Source organism: Haemaphysalis longicornis, unplaced genomic scaffold (genome assembly GCF_048455015.1).
Source record: "Haemaphysalis longicornis isolate Haplotype H1 unplaced genomic scaffold, Haemaphysalis longicornis Haplotype H1 scaffold_1, whole genome shotgun sequence".
NCBI lineage: Eukaryota > Metazoa > Arthropoda > Arachnida > Ixodida > Ixodidae > Haemaphysalis > Haemaphysalis longicornis.
In genome coordinates this window covers 27,529,458-27,548,570 of record NW_027526203.1, presented here as the reverse complement: position 1 = coordinate 27,548,570, position 19,113 = coordinate 27,529,458, and positions in this window count along the sequence as shown.

Sequence of the window (19,113 nt, the reverse complement as noted above, 5' to 3'; positions counted from 1 at the left end):
CTAAAAAGCATGATGGGTGCAAAGGAATGTGTTGTCTGTATAATTCAGGGAAATGTTTGTGTCGTGTTGTGTCAAGTGCCTTGCATGTGATTAGTATGTTGACTACGGATAGGCCCTTTCCACACCTGCTACACATGGGTCCCGAAGTTCCAGTGAGCAGGTGGGAGTGCGTCGCATGTGTGTGGCCTATCCGCAGCCTAGCCAGGGCGACTTCAGTGTATCTGTTGTGTGAGTCAGTTATGTAGCGTCCCAGTTGTGGTTTTATTATGTGTAGTTTGTTGTCTGTTTGTTGACTCCAGTGTAATTGCCATGTGTTACGAAGCTGTCGTCTGATGTGTGTCTTTAGGTCGGTGTAAGTTACTGTTGTAACGTCAACTGTAGTCATGAGAGCAGCATCACCAGCCATTTGGTCGGCGGCCTCATTGCCAGGGATTCCACAATGCCCTGGTACCCAGCATATAGTTATTTCAAGATTTGAGGCATAAGCAGACATTAGTACCTTGAAGAGAGCATTTATGACATAGTTTTTAGATGACCTTCCTAATGACAGTGCCCGTACAACGCTTTGAGAGTCTGTGTACACAATGGACTTGGGAATTTTATGTTTGATGATGTGGTTTGAAACGAGTAAAATGCCACATGCTTCTGCCGTGTAAATACTGTTATGAAACTTCATTGTTTTGCTTACTCTAAAATTTGGTCCGTGCGCTGCACAAGATACCGTAGAACCAGTTTTCGACGCGTCACTATAGAATTCTGCGCACCTATACTTGTCCTGCAGGAACAGGAAGTGCTGCAGAATTGCACTTCTGGGTACCCTATTTTTTTCTACTAATGTAAATGATAGGTCGCATGATATAGGATGTAGATGCCATGTTGGAATTAAATTATGGATGGGTGTCTTGTGCGTGTCTGAAAGAGGGACCGTGAGTGCAGAAGCCTCCTCCCTAACTCTGAGAGAGAAAGGTAAGGAAACGGATGGCCTGTTTAAAAAGAGTTGCAAGTTTGATGTATTGTTCATGATGGGATTAAAAGGATGGTTGGTAAGGGATACAAACTTAGATGCATATAGCAGGTCAACATACTCCCGCTGATGCCCTAGACAACACTTGCCGCACTCGACATAAAGGCTTTCCACAGGGTTAGTGCGGAAAGCGCCGCATGAGAGGCGAAGGCCAAGATGCAGCACGGGGTCGAGCATTCTCAGTGCGGTCTTTGTCGCCGACCCATACACGACACATCCGTAGTCGAGCCGAGACCCCACCAACGCTGTGTACAGGCGCAGCAGGAGTTGTTTGTCGGCCCCATAAGATTGATGTGAGAGAACATTAAGAATATTCATTGTTTTTAGGCATTTACATTTGAGCTGTTTGATATGAGGGATGAATGTAAGTTTTTCATCGAATAACATGCCTAAAAACTTGTGCTCCTTGTTCACAGGAATTGGCACATTCGCAAGAGTGATGTCTGGGTCCGGGTGGACCCCACGCTTCTTGGAGAATACAACACAAGAGCTCTTTCCGGGATTAATTTTAAAACCATTCTTTTCTGCCCAGCCGGCAAACTTCTTGACGCCGAGCTGGACTTGACGTTCGCAGATGGATATATTACATGATTTAAAGGATATCTGGACGTCGTCTACATATATGGAATAAGAGATTGTGGGTGGCAATGCCTTTCCAAGAGAGTTCATCTTAACTATGAAGAGCGTGCAGCTCAACACTCCACCTTGCGGCACGCCATTTTCTTGCACATGTACCTTTGACAGTGCAGAACCAACTCTGACGCGAAAGGTTCTCTCCGACAAATAACTAGCAAGAGTGTTAAACATATTACCAGAAACACCGAATGACTTGAGGTCAGTAAGGGTTCCATGACGCCAAGCGGTATCATAAGCCTTTTCGAGGTCGAAAAACACAGTTACGCAGTACTGTTTATGCACGAAGGCATCCTTAATATACGATTCAAGAGCTACGAGTTGATCATTCGTGGATCGCCCCGCCCTGAAGCCTGCCTGGCAGCTCTCGAGAAGGCCATTGTACTCCAAAAAGTACACGAGCCTCCGGTTTATCATCTTCTCGAGAAGCTTGCACAGGCAGCTGATCAGGGCAATGGGTCGATAGCTAGGGGGAGAAGAAGGGTCCTTCCCTTCTTTCAAGAATGCTACAACTAATGCATCCCTCCAAGACTTTGGAATGTGCCCCGAAAGCCATATCTTGTTGAAAAGGTGAAGACGTGTTACAAGAGTGTCTGTGTGTATGAACTGGGCCGGGAGCTGAGGGTTTACACGTGCTCAGATCGCCCCTCAGCTCATGAAGTGTGAACTCAAAGTTATAAGAAGTGGCTGACCTGTCATTGTCATGTAAAGGCTTCTTTTGGGCCATTTGTTTGTGTTTGATGAAAGTGTTTGTGTAGTGTGTTGAACTGGAAACGTGTTGGAAGTGTTGTGCGAGTGTGTCAGCCTGGTCTTCGAGTGTGTCCCCTGTTGTGCTGACCAGAGGCAGACTGTGTGTTTGTTGTCCGTTGAGTTTGCGTATTCGTGTCCATACTTTCCGTGTGTCTGTGTAGGAGGTTATTGATGGTATAAAGGAACGCCAACTCTCTCGTTTTGCCTCACGGCACACATGTTTTCCTAGCGCCATGGCCCGTGTGAACAAAATGAGGTTACCCGACGTGGGGTACCGATGAAGGATACCCCACACCTTGTTCTGGGCCTCTCGCGCCAGCCTACAGTCCTCATTCCACCACGGCCTCCTCTAGTTGCACGAGGCACCAGAGGCGCGGGGAATTGACTTTTCTGCGGCGTCGAGGATGTGCGCCGTAAGGAGTTGGGTAGCTTCTTCAACGTGTAGGTGTCCTATGGATGTGTGGTGTATTTTCGATGTCTCTGTAAATGTGTTCCAGTCAGCTCGTGCTTCATTGAACCTGTTATGGGAAGATGGACTGCTCGGGCCTGTACCTATATATGTTAGTGAAGTGGGGAAGTGGTCACTGCCATATGGGTCAGTGCCCACTCCCCACTCAAGACATGGAAAGAGAATTGCCGAACCAATAGCCAAGTCAAGATTTGAGTATGTATTGTGTCCTATGTTATGGTATGTAGGCTGTTTCTTGTTGAAAAGGCATGCTCCAGAGGATGTTAAAAACTTCTCTATCAGGCGACCTCGGGCATCCGTGCGAGAAGAGCCCCCCAAAAAATTGTGTGCATTGAAGTCGCCTGTTAAGATGTATGGTTCAGGAAGTTGCTCGACCAGCGCCTCAAAGTCAGAGCTCAGAAGTGCGAGATCAGGAGAGATGTAGATGGAGCATACCGTTATCAACCTATTAAACATTATTGTGCGGACGGCAACAGCCTCAAGGACGGTGTTCAAGGTGACAGGGTGGAATGCTAAGGATTTGCGGGTGATTATGGCAACACCGCCAGAAGAGTGTGTGGAGCCATCCCTGTCTTTCCAGTATACCATGTAACTATTCAAGAAATTTGTGTGTTTGGAAACATTAAACTTGACTGGTTGGCATGCAGAATCTCATGCACGTCGTCAAGATTATTCCGAAGGCCTCTGCAGTTCCATTGAACTAAGTTTTCTCTTCCCATTATGATGTGTTAGAGCTACTGGAGTGTGATTATTTATGTAGGGTCTTTCGGGGCTTGCACTATTGAAGGGGTTTTCTGGTCTTCTCTACTGACCTGGTCGTTGCAGCCCGTTCCTTCCGCTGCGATGAAAGCCGGAAGGGCTCGACGTCCATGTCGTCATCTGATGGCAAGGGGGTGCCCAGAGGACTGGGCCCCCTTGACGTGGTACCCTTTCGGGTGTTCTTTGCCTGCGCTGCCAGTGCCGAAGGCGTGGGGAGCACCACAGGTGGCACTTGCAGTGAGGCGGTGGAAGGCGTCGCTGCGACTGCCTCCGTCTCCATCTCCGTGCCCTTGCGTGTGCTTTGGGCCGGTGGAGAGGAGCAGTGGATGCAGCGGCATCCCCAACAGACGTTGTTGCCACCACAGCCGCTGCTGGGTGAGCGAGCGGTGCGGAGGCGGGTTGGACTGCCATAGGCAACCCAGGGTAGGGGGCGGGACCAAGTTCGACTCGCGGTACTGGGTCCGCGCCGAAACCAAACGTCGCTCCGCCCCCCGGCGAGCTGCGTCAGCGTACCTGCCCAGAGGGAAGGAGGCGAACCTTTTTCGCGCCTCTGGGAAGGTGATGTTTTCGGTTATCTTAAGGTTAATGATTTTTTTTTAAGATGAAACTTTTCACAAGCGCGAGAGTATGCTGCGTGTGGACCCTGGCAATCGGGCAGGTGAAGTTGGTTGCAGTGCAGTTGTCGGAAAGATGATCGTGCTGGGCGCCTTTGTCACATGTTGTTCTGCCTCGACAGGAGTTGATACCATGCCCGAACCTCTGGCACTTGAAACAGCGCCTCGGGTTCGGGATGTACGGCCGGACAGAACAACGGGTGAAGCCTGCGTTGACATGCTCGGGCAGTGTGCAGCGGTCGAAAGTCAGGATCAGATGTTTGGTGGCTATTTCTTTGTTGTCTCTCCTGATGACGATGCGCCTTACTGCTGTCACGCCTTGGTCTTTTAGGCCTTCGAGCAGATCAGTCTCTGTCTCGGTTAGGAGATCTGCCTCAGAGATTACACCTTGACAACTGTTGAGGCTGCGGTGGGGTGTGACCCTGATCTCCACATCTGCCATGCGGGTTTGTTTCAGGAGGATTGTGGATTGCTGCTGAGTTTTAACTTCAACTAGCACTTCGCCAGATGTGAGCTTTTTGGCGTCATATGTTTTGCGATACCTTCAAGGTATTTAGAAACAAGAAATACAGATCGAGAGGAAACCGGCTTCGATTTGTCCACAGATTCAATGATCAAAAAACGAGGGTAGTTATCTGGTTTGGGAGCGAGATAGAAGGCAAAGAAAGAAAAGATACTTCGGTGCGGCCCCTTTTAGGGGGCCGATCACGTCTTGGGGGGGGGGGGGGTTTGAAAATGCCATATAGCATAGTATAAAAACAGGGAGACGGGGGTACTTTCTTCTTTGACCTTACCCTGGTAGCTAAAGAGGTCCCGGAGCTCCCTGCCTGGTAGACAGGCAGGGAGCATCGGCCGGAGCTTGACCAAGGCTTCGACTGCCACCGTTCACGGCTTCTAACCCTTCACCTTTGGTAGCCATGGTAGGTAACAACTTAAGTATGGGGGGCTCGGGGTACGTGGTGTCGCCACTCACCGTCACCAAGATTACTCAAGGTGCCCCGTGCGGGGGACTGGCTGATTCACTCTGGGCTGCTCAGACCTGGGGCAAGTTGGCGTGTTGCCGCTGGCAGGGGGCCGTGAAGGTCCAAAGCAACCCTGGCTATGGCTCAGCCACCAGGATGCCCTTTTCCCAGGACACGGCTAGCCACGTACAGCCGGGGCGTGGGTGGGTCCATTACACATGTGCTCGGGTTGGTGGGATTGCAAGTACAAAATGCCTACAGGTGTAGGCACCCCTGAGGAGCTCGGGGCCGCGTTAGCGCTACGTTTTTTTGTATTTATTGCATGTCTTTGACAATTTACAACAGATTACATCTCAAAATTGTAAATATGTACCCATACAAGAGATAGACTTGCCAGCCACTACAGGGCTGGCTTTGTCAATTTAAAATGCCCTCATATCGATCAGTTGCTCTATTTGTGGCAGCCAATCAGGCAGTTCCTGGTGGAACTTAATAACTTCAACAAATCGACCAATGCTCTTTTTGAAATACTTTTTCTTGCACATCGTGCCTCAGCATCATTGTACAACCTTCCTGTACGTGAGCGCCATATACTATGGAGACCCAGTGCCATGAATAAATCGTAAGGTACTCACTCCTCATTATCTATTGCAAGAAAACGTATACTGTGATGGAAATCTAATGGAAAATCGTTGTGTAGCACATCCCAAAAATATACTCCCTCCCAACAATGCAAAAATGCACGATCTATCGTCTCGGGTGATTAACAACTAAAACACTGTGTCCCCCAGGGTACTTACCATACACCTTGATTAGTCAAGGTGCCCCCTGCGGGGGTGCGCCCGCACACACAGCGCAGACTGCGCTAAGCAGCGTCTGTATTTTTTCTTGTGATGCAACTCTGTGCGCGTTCACTGCCCGCTGTGTTCGCAAAAACTGAGCTACCGCCCGACAAACTCCATTTAATCGCGTTTATTCACAGTGAATTTGCACATAAATTTTGCGTGACCTGTATGCCATGTGCTCAAAATCTTCGCTAATCCACCTTTACAGTGTAAAATAGCTTGTAGGCGGCCGATGAGGCGGTGCGGCCGAACCCACGTTTATTTCGGTTGCGTTGGCCGTGCCATGGTCAGGACGAGGCGCGTAGAACGCGGGTGCCGTTCCAGAGGTGTGCCGGGTGCCGAGTGTGTTCCGCTGTGCCAGCTGGCCAATCTGCTGATGATGATGGTGCCGCTACAGGGCTCCCCCCTAGCGTGAAGCGCGGTAAAATGAGAAATGTAAATAACAATGCAGGAAAATACACTATGCACTATGTACAGGCAGGTACAATTTGCCCGTAGTCAGAAGAGTCCTTGGGCAGTCAGTGGTCAAGCGGCAGTAGGTTGACTGACGGCACGGTCCTTGTCATCGGCGAGGTAGCGTCCGGGATGTGGGGAAACCTCTGGTGAACGAGGCTAGGAGTGCAGCCGCGGCCGCATTGCGGGGTGCGAAGCGGCTGCTGCAATTGATGGTGGCGCGAACGGCAGGTGTAACTGGAAGGACAGCGACAAGGTGAAGCGTGGTGCGGCAGAATGACGACCGGAGTGGTTTGACTGTGCTGTGGTGTGAGCTCTGGGGATTTGTCACTGTCTGGGCAACTTGCGCACGCGCCGTGAGAGACGGAGCAGCGGAGGGCGCCAACGACAAGCGTCTCCCGAACCACCGGTTTGTCGAGTTCCTGACGTGCAGTGCACTCGTGCTGGTTTCATCCGGGGTCGGAGAGCAGAGCGCCTGTGACACCGTAAACCGAATACGCCCCTGTAGCAGGAAATCGGTCGAGGTGGGGTGACCATTTCGTGAGGCGCCTGACTGCATAGGAACAAGACATTCTTTCGGCGACATTTGTTGGCACGTTTGTCCCGCAATTGTTTCTCCGGTGTCTTCATCATAGCCAGGGTGTCAGGACTGTCGGGGACAGTCTGATCAGCTTCGAGTGTCAGTTGCATAACCGAGGATCTCGAGCTGTTTACTGCTGGAAGCTGTTCCACTGGTGACGGGGAAGAGGTCTCGCGTGTGCGGGGAGGAAAAGGGTCTGAAAGATCCTTCTCACCCGTGCCGTGCGGCGAAGGTGGTGAAGTTTCCCAGTTGTTAGCGGCAAAACTGTCGACACCGGGTGGGTTTCTGCAGCCGACGCCACAATTTGTGGGAATGCGCCATGGTGTGACGTCGAGTTGGCTAAGTGAAACCCCAGCTCGGAAGCGCCGCAAGTCGTAGTCGGGGTTCGCGCTTGTTGGTCAGGCGAGGGTGGAGCTGCCGGCGACGTGTAATCCACGGATGCCGTTGGAAGGCGTGGTGGTGTGGACAAAGGCGTTCCTATACCATGGTGGTTTAGGACAGCAGCCTTCAAGTCGTCATACGCACCGGGTCCTGGGGTAGGCAGCTGGATCTGCTCAATGAGGTCAGCAGGTAGCTGCTGTAGTGGGACGTGGTACCTTATTTTCGGGGAGCAGATGTCATTTACATAAAAATGGCTCTCCAGAATGACGATCCATGCAGAGTGATTTGTGATGGCGCCAAACGGAATCAGCAAGGGAAGGTCTGGGAGGGCGGGGAACGTTCTTCGCGTGCCGTCGTCCGCGTTGTGGCTGGGGAAGCAGCGTTACAAAGCCATGGCGAAGCCGCTTGCCGGGTCACCAAATTGTAGGCTGCCGATGAGGCGGTGCGGCCGAGCCCACGTTTATTTCGGTTGCGTTGGCCGTGCCATGGTCAGGACGAGGCGCGTAGAACGCGGGTGCCGTTCCAGAGGTGTGCCGGGTGCCGAGTGTGTTCCGCTGTGCCAGCTGGCCAATCTGCTGATGATGATGGTGGTGCTACAAGCTCACAATTTTTTTTCCTTTTTCAGATGTAGCCCAAGAGCGAGCATCGTTGAGCCCCGCAGACATGCAGCTACCCGTTATCAGCACGTTATTGTATGCTTTATTTTAACGTCTCTCATGCATTGTGGGCGCAGCTGTTACTGTTCTATGCAGCTGCCGCTAAATTCATCGTGACATGCGATCACTTTCGGTGCTGAGTGCTGGGGAAGGGAAGCACCAGCCGCAGTTGCGGTCACTGTTACAATCCTTACGCAGTTCGATTGAAACAGGAGCAGGACAGTCCCCGCTAATGTAGCAAATGCGCTGCTGTGCAGGGATGCCAACAGGTGATGCTCGTGCTCAGGACCGCTGGTGTCCCGGGTCTGAACGGTGGGGCAAGCACCCCGCAGTACACCGATGTGACTGGAGGGGTCCTGGGGGCTGTCCTTGCCGGTGGTGGTTTGGAGGCCCCTGCTGGCTTGTTGACGAACGTGAAGAACCAGGAGGGCGGGCCTTCCATCTACCGGCCTCAAAACCAGCGGCTCGCCCACAACCTCAAGGAACGCATGCGGAGGTGCGCCGTTCACCACCCTCATTGCATGCTGGAGGAGGCATGGTTGGCTTTTGCTAACGGGCTTTCTTTTTGAAGTCATCCTAGTGTAGGCGAACAACCATAGACGTACTGTCCTGCAGAGATGAAACGCGAACATGAAGACGTGCGCGAGAACACCCAAAAAGCGCGATCTTTTCTGTGTCCAAGTCCAATTGCGGCGTGCCTGTAACAGAGCCTGAAAAAGCGTATCCAAATACGCCACTAGTGGGCTCTTGTTTTATCTCCACTTTGCATATTTGATTTTTGTGTGTTCTGGCTCTTATTTACATGTTCTCATTTCATTTGTCCGTAACTCTACGTGCCCAACCCTGCTTCACTTCCCTTGGGTCATGTTTTAGGAGCTCGTGTGTCGTATTGCGTGCGGCCGTAGCCCGTAAGCAGCGTATGATTGGAATGTGCAGGAGTCGACTCTCGAACGCCTGGTCCTCCCTTCGTAAGCTGGTGCCGGGCCTTACCAAAGGCAGCGAAAACGCTGCAGTGTGTGAACGGGCCGTGGAGTACACTCGGCACAGGAACCAACTTTTGTCGGACACGTTCGCACAGGTACGTACACCTCTTATTCACAAGCATTTCTGTTGAAGAAGAAATAATCCTCCTATATTTTCGCTGAACATGTTTGGTATCGACAATTAAAAAGGCGGAAAACCCCCGCTCTATATATCTTTTTTCGAGGGCGCCAGACGGCGGCTTTTTCACCAAAACGGCGTTGCCTGCCCCGCATACCCTTTATTCTCCGGCCTGTGGAGCTAATAAACCTTTCCCCGAAACAGGCTGGAAATGGTGACAGGGCTGGCAAAGGCTGCGTAAGAACGGGCAGCGTCGAGTCACTCCGTGAGGACAACAAAGGTTTCGCGTGAGCAGGCAAGAAATCGAGGGGCTATTCCGGGCAACTGAGGAATTCGTGGTACGACGTCACTTCTAATCCCGATTATTACACGGGGGTAGCTCATGTTGCGCAGTCCGTTCATTCTGCACTCGGCCTACGGCCCTTATTCGACGAGCTCTGTTTCCTCCCTTCAAAAAGCACCGTTCCTGCTACGATGCAGCGACCTCATTCCCAACAAGTGAAGCAGCCGAAGCTCCGATACGGACTGCGGTATCAGGTGTGCCTTAATGCATTGAGTTATACCACCATGGGGATATCTACTACCACCCAAAAATTGTGTGCAAGCTTGCGCTGTCCTGGTCATGCAACCTATTAGCCGCACACTACAAAACCACAGTGAGTTCACATGAGAGCTACCTGCGGGATCGCCAGCGTGTTCCCGAACGCTGTTAAATTCGGCAGCACACTTAGGAATGGTAAGAGATGAAAACCCATCCACCAGCTACCACAGATTTACTTCATACGCGGAGGCGGGTATAGAAGGCACATAGCCGGAATTTTTTTGAGGGGTGCCCACGGGCCCGCTCGGGTCTACATACGTTGAATTTGGGTTAATCGGTCCATGTCCACACAGGAGAAAACACGCGAAGCCGTCAGAGTGTAACTGTACAGTCCAAGTTTATTCCCCACGCACTGCTCTCCTTCTAATGATATGCCAAAAACATGGTACTAATGATACTGGTATTTGGGCCAATGCCCGCTCTGCCTCCGTACTTTATACCCCAGAAAGTAGAGGGGGAAACAGCCCCGCCGGTAGCGTAGTGGTAATCGCACCTGACCGGTAATCTGGAGGTCGTGGGTACGGATCCCACCCGGCGGGCATTTTTCACCACTTTCTTTCTGACTAAAAAAAATTCTTCATTTGTTTCTATGACCCACCACAACCTCCCCTTTGCTTTGCGAAGTTTTCTTGACTGCCGACCCTTATTTTCTATTCTGTCAGTCGGCCTCTATTCTGGCAGTCTTGGTGCGAAAGGTACCTTAAGAGGGTTCGACACTTGTCTACCACTCTCGACATGTCGTAGACACTCGAGTCAGGGCCCTGGGGTTAAAAAGAAGGTCCCCTTCACCCCGAGTAGTCCGAGTGGCGCTGGCTACCCCCCCCGCCCCCCAGGTGGAGGAAACAAAAAAAATACCTTAACATAAATACCCGAGAAAGTGGTGGGGAAACAGCCCCGCCATTAGCGGAGTGGTTATCGCACCAGACCGGTTTTCTGGAGATCGTCGGGGCGGATCCCACGCGGCGGGTATTGTTTTCACCACTTTCTTTCTGTCTCAAAAAATTCTTCATCTGTTTCTATGACCCACCACAACCTCCCCTTTGCTTTACGAGGTTTTCTTGACTGCGAACCCTTATTTTCTGTCTCTTATACATATATATATATATATATATATATATATCAAGGTTGCAGTCGTCATTGCCAGTGCTATTCGGCTGTTTCCGAAATATTTAATAGTGCCGAATAACGTGTGTTTGTCATGTTTCTTTCATACAGTAATAAATAGGCGAAAAAAAAGTCGAGAAAAAATCCGCCGTTGTTCCGGGAGCGGGAGTCGCACCTACATCTTCGCAAAACGCGTGTGGTGCGTTGACCAATTACGCTATCCCGCAGCGGCTCCTCTCGACTTTACAGGGGGGGTTTATATGTACAAGTGCTCTGAGGCCGGCCAACTAGCGCCGCCCCTCGACCACCGCGGGAGACGTAGAACGTCTTTTTTCCCAGCGGCGCCACGTTTCTGCGTCTCCCGCGGTGGTCGAGGGGCGGCGCTAGTTGGCCGGCCTCAGAGCACTTGTAAATATAAACCCCCCCTGTAAAGTCGAGAGAGGAGCCGCTGCGGGACAGCGCATGGCATATATATATATATATATATATATATATATATATATATATATATATATATATATATATATATATATATATATATATATAGTTAAGAAATAAGGGGCTCGTTAGGAAATACAGAAAGAAATGCGGGCAGTCTACAACGCCAAAGAAGGCATAGGGGAAAGGTTGGACTATATTTTTTTTACCGTTAGTGAAATTATATATATTTTTTCTTCATATTAATTGAAGCGAGAAAGAAAGAAAGGAAGAAAAACACGCACCCAGAGGGGGGACCGAACCCATGCCTTTCGATTAGATCTCGAATGCCTTACCAATTCGGCTATCTGGGCGACTGGGTTCTGCTTCACTTTCTGGGGTATTTATATTTACTACAACTGTATCTGACGCTTGAGGGTGGTAGCCAGCGCCACTCAGACTACACGGGGAGAAGGGGACCTTCTTTTCAACCCCCGGGGCGTGACGCGAACGTCTACAGCCTATCAGAAGCGGGTAACTGGCGGGAAACCCTCTTATGCTACCTTGGCATCAAGGCTGCCACAACCGAGGCCCTCGCTAAGCTTTCGCAGGATAATATGGTTAGGAAATGAGGGGCTCGTTAGGAAATACAGAAAGAAATGCGGGCAGTCTACAACGCCAAAGAAGGCATAGGGGAATGGTTGGACTATATTTTTTTTAGCGTTAGTGAAATTATATATTTTTTTTCTTCATATTAATTGAAGCGAGAAAGAAAGAAAGGAAGAAAAACACGCACCCAGAGTGGGGACCAAACCCACGCCTTTCGATTAGATCTCGAATGCCTTACCAATTCGGCTATCTGGGCGACTGTGTTCTGCTTCACTTTCTGGGGTATTTATATTTACTACAACTGTATCTGACGCTTGAGGGTGGTAGCCAGCGCCACTCAGACTACACGGGGAGAAGGGGACCTTCTTTTCAACACCCGGGGCGTGACGCGAACGTCTACAGCCTGTCATAAGCGGGTAACTGGCGGGAAACCCTCTTACGCTACCTTGGCATCAAGGCTGCCACAACCGAGGCCCTCGCTAAGCTTTCGCAGGATAATATGGTTAGGAAATGAGGGGCTCGTTAGGAAATACAGAAAGAAATGCGGGCAGTCTACAACGCCAAAGAAGGCATAGGGGAATGGTTGGACTATATTTTTTTTACCGTTAGTGAAATTAAATATTTTTTTCTTTTTATAATACAAGCGAGCAAGAAAGAAAGGAAGAAAAACACGCACCCAGAGTGGGGACCGTACCCACGCCTTTCGATTAGATCTCGAATGCCTTACCAATTCGGCTATTTGGGCGACTGTGTTCTGCTTCACTTTCTGGGGTATTTATATTTACTACAACTGTATCTGACGCTTGAGGGTGGTAGCCAGCGCCACTCAGACTACACGGGGAGAAGGGGACCTTCTTTTCAACCCCCGGGGCGTGACGCGAACGTCTACAGCCTGTCATAAGCGGGTAACTGGCGGGAAACCCTCTTATGCTACCTTGGCATCAAGGCTGCCACAACCGAGGCCCTCGCTAAGCTTTCGCAGGATAATATGGTTAGGAAATGAGGGGCTCGTTAGGAAATACAGAAAGAAATGCGGGCAGTCTACAACGCCAAAGAAGGCATAGGGGAATGGTTGGACTATATTTTTTTTACCGTTAGTGAAATTATATATTTTTTTTTCTTCATATTAATTGAAGCGAGAAAGAAAGAAAGGAAGAAAAACACGCACCCAGAGTGGGGACCGAACCCACACCTTTCGATTAGATCTCGAATGCCTTACCAATTCGGCTATCTGGGCGACTGTGTTCTGCTTCACTTTCTGGGGTATTTATATTTACTACAACTGTATCTGACGCTTGAGGGTGGTAGCCAGCGCCACTCAGACTACACGGGGAGAAGGGGAGATTCTTTTCAACCCCCGGGGCGTGACGCGAACGTCTACAGCCTGTCATAAGCGGGTAACTGGCGGGAAACCCTCTTATGCTACCTTGGCATCAAGGCTGCCACAACCGAGGCCCTCGCTAAGCTTTCGCAGGATAATATGGTTAGGAAATGAGGGGCTCGTTAGGAAATACAGAAAGAAATGCGGGCAGTGTGCAACGCCAAAGAAGGCATAGGGGAATGGTTGGACTATATTTTTTTTACCGTTCGTGAAATTATATATATTTTTTCTTCATATTAATTGAAGCTAGAAAGAAAGAAAGGAAGAAAAACACGCACCCAGAGTGGGGACCGAACCCACACCTTTCGATTAGATCTCGAATGCCTTACCAATTCGGCTATCTGGGCGACTGTGTTCTGCTTCACTTTCTGGGGTATTTATATTTACTACAACTGTATTGTACTACAACTGTACTAACAACTGTATTACTACAAAGTTATTTAATGAAAACAAGTGATTACCACAAAAGGTAGGTATAAAAAGAGTAAACCGGACATAGTAAGATCAAAAAAGATAATGGTGATGGCTGGTGTATAGGGCCAGATGTGATTACGCATGATAGGAAATGAGGTTTAAAAACTTAACATCTGACAAGTATTTAAAAACGCGTTTTACAGAAACCATGGCATCGTCACCTAGAAACAGAGACGGGTGTAGGGGAATATGTTGTCTGTAGAGTTCTCTGAAGTGTTTGTGTCGTGTTGTGTCAAGTTCCTTGCATTGTATGAGAATGTGGACTACGGATAGGCCCTCCCCACACCTGCTACACAGGGGTCTTGGAGATCCCGTGAGCAGGTGCGAGTGCGTCACATGTGTATGGCCTATCCGTAATCTAGCTAAGGTAACTTCAATGTGCCTGTTGTGTGAGTCAGTAGTGTATTGTCCCAAGTGTGGTTTTATTACGTGTAGTTTGTTGTCTGTCTGTTTGCTCCAGTCTGCTTGCCACGTTTTACGGAGTTGCTGTCTTATGTGTGGCTTGAGGTCTGTGTAAGGAAGTGTTGTTATGTTTACTGTGTTTCGGAGTGCAGCATTGGCGGCCATTTCATCCGCCAGTTTATTTCCGCCGTTGCCAGAGTGGCCTGGCACCCAACACACAGTCACCTCTAGGTTTGAAGAATACGCCAGCATAATTGATTTCAAGAGAAGGTTAACTACATGGTTTTTCGATGACTTTCCGGATGATAATGCACGGACGACGCTCACCGAATCTGTATAGATGATAGATTTAGGAATATTATGTTCAACTATGTGATTTACAGCCAGAAAGATGCCATATGCTTCTGCCGAAAAAATACTTGTCTTTGCATTCATGGCTCTACCTCCTTCAAAATTGGGTCCATGAGCAGCACAAGACACCGCAGTGAACGTTTTGGAAGCATCAGTGAAAAACTCTGCAGCCCTGTATTTATCCTGCAGATACATGGAATGCTGCTGAATCGCAATTCTTGGTGCCCTGTTCTTATCAAGATGCGTGAAAGACAGGTCACAGAGCACAGGACGCAGATTTCATGGTGGTATAAAGTCAGTGATGGGTGTCTTGTGAATGTCTAAAAAGGGTACCTCATGCTCAGAGGCTTCCTCTCTTACCCTAAGTGAAAAGGGCAGAGAGATGGATGGACGATTTAAGAACAGTTGTTGTGAGGATGTGTTATTAATGGTTGAATTAAAAGGGTGGTTAGTCAGGGCCATGATTTTCGATGCATACAACAAATCCATGTAAATCCTCTGGTGATATAGGGACCATTTATCACACTCGGCGTAGAGGCTCTCGACTGGGCTAGTGCAAAAGCACCACATGCAAGGCGAAGACCCAGATGCAGCACTGGGTCGAGCATTTTCAGTGCCGTTTTTGTTGCAGACCCATAAATGACGCTTCCATAGTCCAATCGGGACCCCACTAGGCTTGTGAAAATACGTAAGAGGTGTTGCTTGTCCGTTCCATAAGACTGGTGGGACAAGATTTTAAGAATGTTGAGAGCCTTTAGACATTTATGTTTCAATTGCTTAATGTGAGGTATGAATGTAAGTTTTTCATCCAACACCACTCCTAAAAACTTGTGTTCCTTCCTCACAGGAAGCGAAACGCCATTAGGTGTAATGTCTGGGTCCGGATAGATCCCACGCTTCCTCGAGAAGACAACACAGGTGTTTTTTTTCTGGATTAAGTTGAAACCCATTCTCGTCTGCCCAGCTGGCAAGTTTTTTGACAGCGAGCTGGACTTGACGCTCACAGATGGACATATTGCATGATTTAAAAGATACCTGGACGTCGTCTACATACATGGAATACGATATTGTAGGTGGCAATGCCTTCCCAAGGGAGTTCATTTTAACTATGAAAAGAGTGCAGCTTAAAACTCCACCTTGCGGAACGCCGTTTTCTTGTACATGAACCCTTGAGAGTGCGCTACCAACTCTCACACGAAAAGTTCTTTCGGACAAATAACTAGCAAGAATGTTCATCATGTTCCCTGAGACACCAAATGACTTCAGGTCACTGAGGATCCCGTAGCGCCAGGCGGTGTCATATGCCTTCTCAAGGTCAAAAAACACCGTTGTGCAAAACTGTTTGTGAATGAAAGCGTCCTTTATGTATGACTCAAGAGCGACAAGTTGGTCATTTGTAGATCGCCCCGCCCTGAAGCCTGCCTGGCAGCTCTCGAGAAGACCATGGTACTCTAAGAAGTACACGAGTCTCCTGTTTATCATCTTCTCAAAGAGCTTACACATGCAGCTTGTCAGGGCAATGGGACGATAAGTGGCGGGAGAGGAAGGGTCCTTTCCTTCCTTCAAGAAAGCCACCACTATGGCCTCCCTCCATGAGCGAGGAATGTGCCCCGAAAGCCATATGTTGTTGTATAGATGTACGAGTGTTTCAAGAGTGTCTGGGTGTAGGTGTTGTATCATGGTGTATGTGATTTTGTCTGCACCTGGAGCTGAAGGCTTACATGTGCTGAGAGCAACCTTCAGCTCATGAATTGAAAAAGGACAATTGTAAGAAGTGTGCGACTTGTTGTGATCACGCAGGGACTTCTTTTCTACAGATGTTTTGTGTTTCATGAAAGTGTTCGTGTAGTGTGCTGAACTGGACACGTGTTCGAAGTGTTGTGCAAGAGTGTTTGCCTGGTCTTCAAGTGTGTCCCCTGTTGTGCTAACCAGGGGCAGGCTGTGTGTCTGTTGTCCTTTGAGCTCGCGTATACGTGTCCAGACTTTGTGTGTGTCCGTGTATGAGTTGATGGAAGTAAGGAAGGTGCGCCAACTCTCTCGTTTCACCTCACGGCGCACCCGTTTTCCTAACGCCTTGGCCCGTTTGAACAAAATGAGGTTACCCGACGTGGGGTACCGACGAAGGACACCCCACGCCTTGTTCTGGGCCTCTCGCGCCCGCCTACAGTCCTCATTCCACCACGGCCTCCGCTGGTTGCGCGGGGCACCAGAGGCGTGGGGAATGGACTTTTCGGCGGCGTCGAGGATGCGCGCCGTGAGGAGTTGGGTAGCTTCTTCAACGTGTAGGTGTCCTATGGATGTGTGGTGTAGTTTGGATGTCTCTGTAAATGTGTTCCAGTTAGCTCGTGCTTCATTGAACCTAGTATGGGAAGATGAACTGCTTGGGCCTTTACCTATATATGTAAGTGAGGTGGGGAAGTGGTCACTGCCATATGGGTCAGTGCCCACACCCCACTCAAGACAAGGAAAAAGAACTGCGGAGCCAATCGCCAAGTCAAGACATGAGTATGTGTTGTGTCCTATGTTATGGTATGTAGGCTGTTTATTGTTGAAAAGGCATGCTCCTGAAGACGTAAGGAATTTCTCTAGAAGGCGGCCTCGGGCATTCGTTCTGGAGGAGCCCCAAAGAGAGTTCGGGCAGCTGGTCGACCAGCGCCTCGAAATCAGAGCTGGAAAGTGCATGATCAGGAGGAATGTAGATGGAGCATACCGTTATCAACCTATTAAATAATATCGTTCGAATTGCTACAGCCTCAAGGACAGTGTTCAGAGTGACAGGGTGGCAGGCTAAGGATTTCTGGGCAATTATGGCCACACCGCCAGAAGAGTGTGTGCAGCCATCCGTGTCCTTTCTGAAGACCATGTAACTATTCAAGAAATTTGTGTGCTTGGAATTCAAATGTGTTTTCTGAACACACATTACACTTGGCTGACTAGCATGCAGTATTTCGTATACATCGTCAAGATTTTTAGGAAGGCCTCTACAGTTCCATTGAATTATGTTTTCTCTTCCCATTATTTAGTGTGAGAGCTACTGGTGTGTGTGTGTTTGTTTATGTGTCGTCTTTCGGGGTTGTGACTCTCGCCTTTTTTGGCTTGTCGGGAGGCTTTGGCGTCGGGACGCGTTCCTTGCGCTGCGTTGCAGGCAGGAACGGCCCGACATCCATGTCGTCGTCGGATGTCCGAGGGGTGCCCGACGGACCGGGGCCCCCGGACTTGGCCCCCCTTCTGGAGCCCCTCGTTTGAGCCGCCACCGCCGAGGGCGTCCGGGACACCAGAGGTGGCACAGGCGGTGCGGTGGCGGTGGGAACCGGTGCGGGCCCCGTGGTGTCCATTACCTCTGTACCCTACAACGCACTGGAGGATGGGGAGACAGAGGCAGGAGCGGCACCGGTCCCGACGGAAGAGGTTGCCACCACAACCGCTGCTGCCTCAGCAAGCGGCGTGGTGGCGGGTTGGGCTGCCAGACGCAACCCAGGGGGGGGGGCGCGGGGGGGACCAGGTCAGACTCGCTGAACTGGGTCCCTGTGGAAACCAGACGCCGCTCTGCCCCCCGGCGAGCTGCGTCGGCGTACCTCCCCAGAGGGAAAGAGGCGAACCTCTTTCTCGCCTCTGGAAAGGTGATGTTCTCAGTGACCTTTACATTTATGATTTGTTTTTCTTGCTTAAATTTCTCACAAGTACGAGACCACGCTGCGTGGGGCCCCTGGCAGTTGGCACAGGTGAAACTCTGGGTGTTGCAGTTTTCGGACGGGTGGTCATGTTGGCCGCATTTCGCACAGGTAAGGCGGCCGCGGCAGGAGTTGGAGCCATGTCCAAACCGTTGGCACTTAAAACAGCACCGCGGGTTAGGGATGTAAGGCCGGACCGGACATCGAACAAAACCTGCATTTATGTATTCTGGAAGAACTCGACCTGTCAAAAGTTAAGATAAGATGCTTTGTAGGTATTTGTTTGTCCTCTCTACGTATGTTTATGCGCCTGACCGCTGTTACGCCCTGACCTCGAAGGCCCTCCAGCAGGTCGGCTTCACTTTCGTTCAGTAGATCGGAATCGGAGATCTCGCCCTGGGAGCTGTTTAAGCTGCGGTGGGGCGTGACCCTGATGTCAAGATCACCGATTCGGGTCTGGCTCAAGAGTTTTTCTGCCTGCTGCTGCTTGGTCACTTCGACCAGCAATTGCCCAGTTCTTTGTTTCTTGGCTTTGTACGCCTCACCAATTATACTCGTCAGGAACTTCGATAATAAGAAGACAGACAATGAAGCGACAGATCTTTCTGTGTCAGTTGACTCAACTACAAGAAAACGGGAATAGTTGTTTACAGTTGTTGGAAAGACAGTTGTTGAAAGAGGTGGAAATGGAATTTTGGTGCGGCCCCTTTTCGGGGGCCGATCACGTCTGGGGGGGGGGTTTGAAAATGCCATATAGCATAGTATAAAAGCAGGGAGACTGGGGTACTTTCTTCTTTGACCTTACCCTGGTAGCTAAAGAGGTCCCGGAGCTCCCTGCCTGGTGAACAGACAGGGAGCCCATCCGCCGGAGCTTGA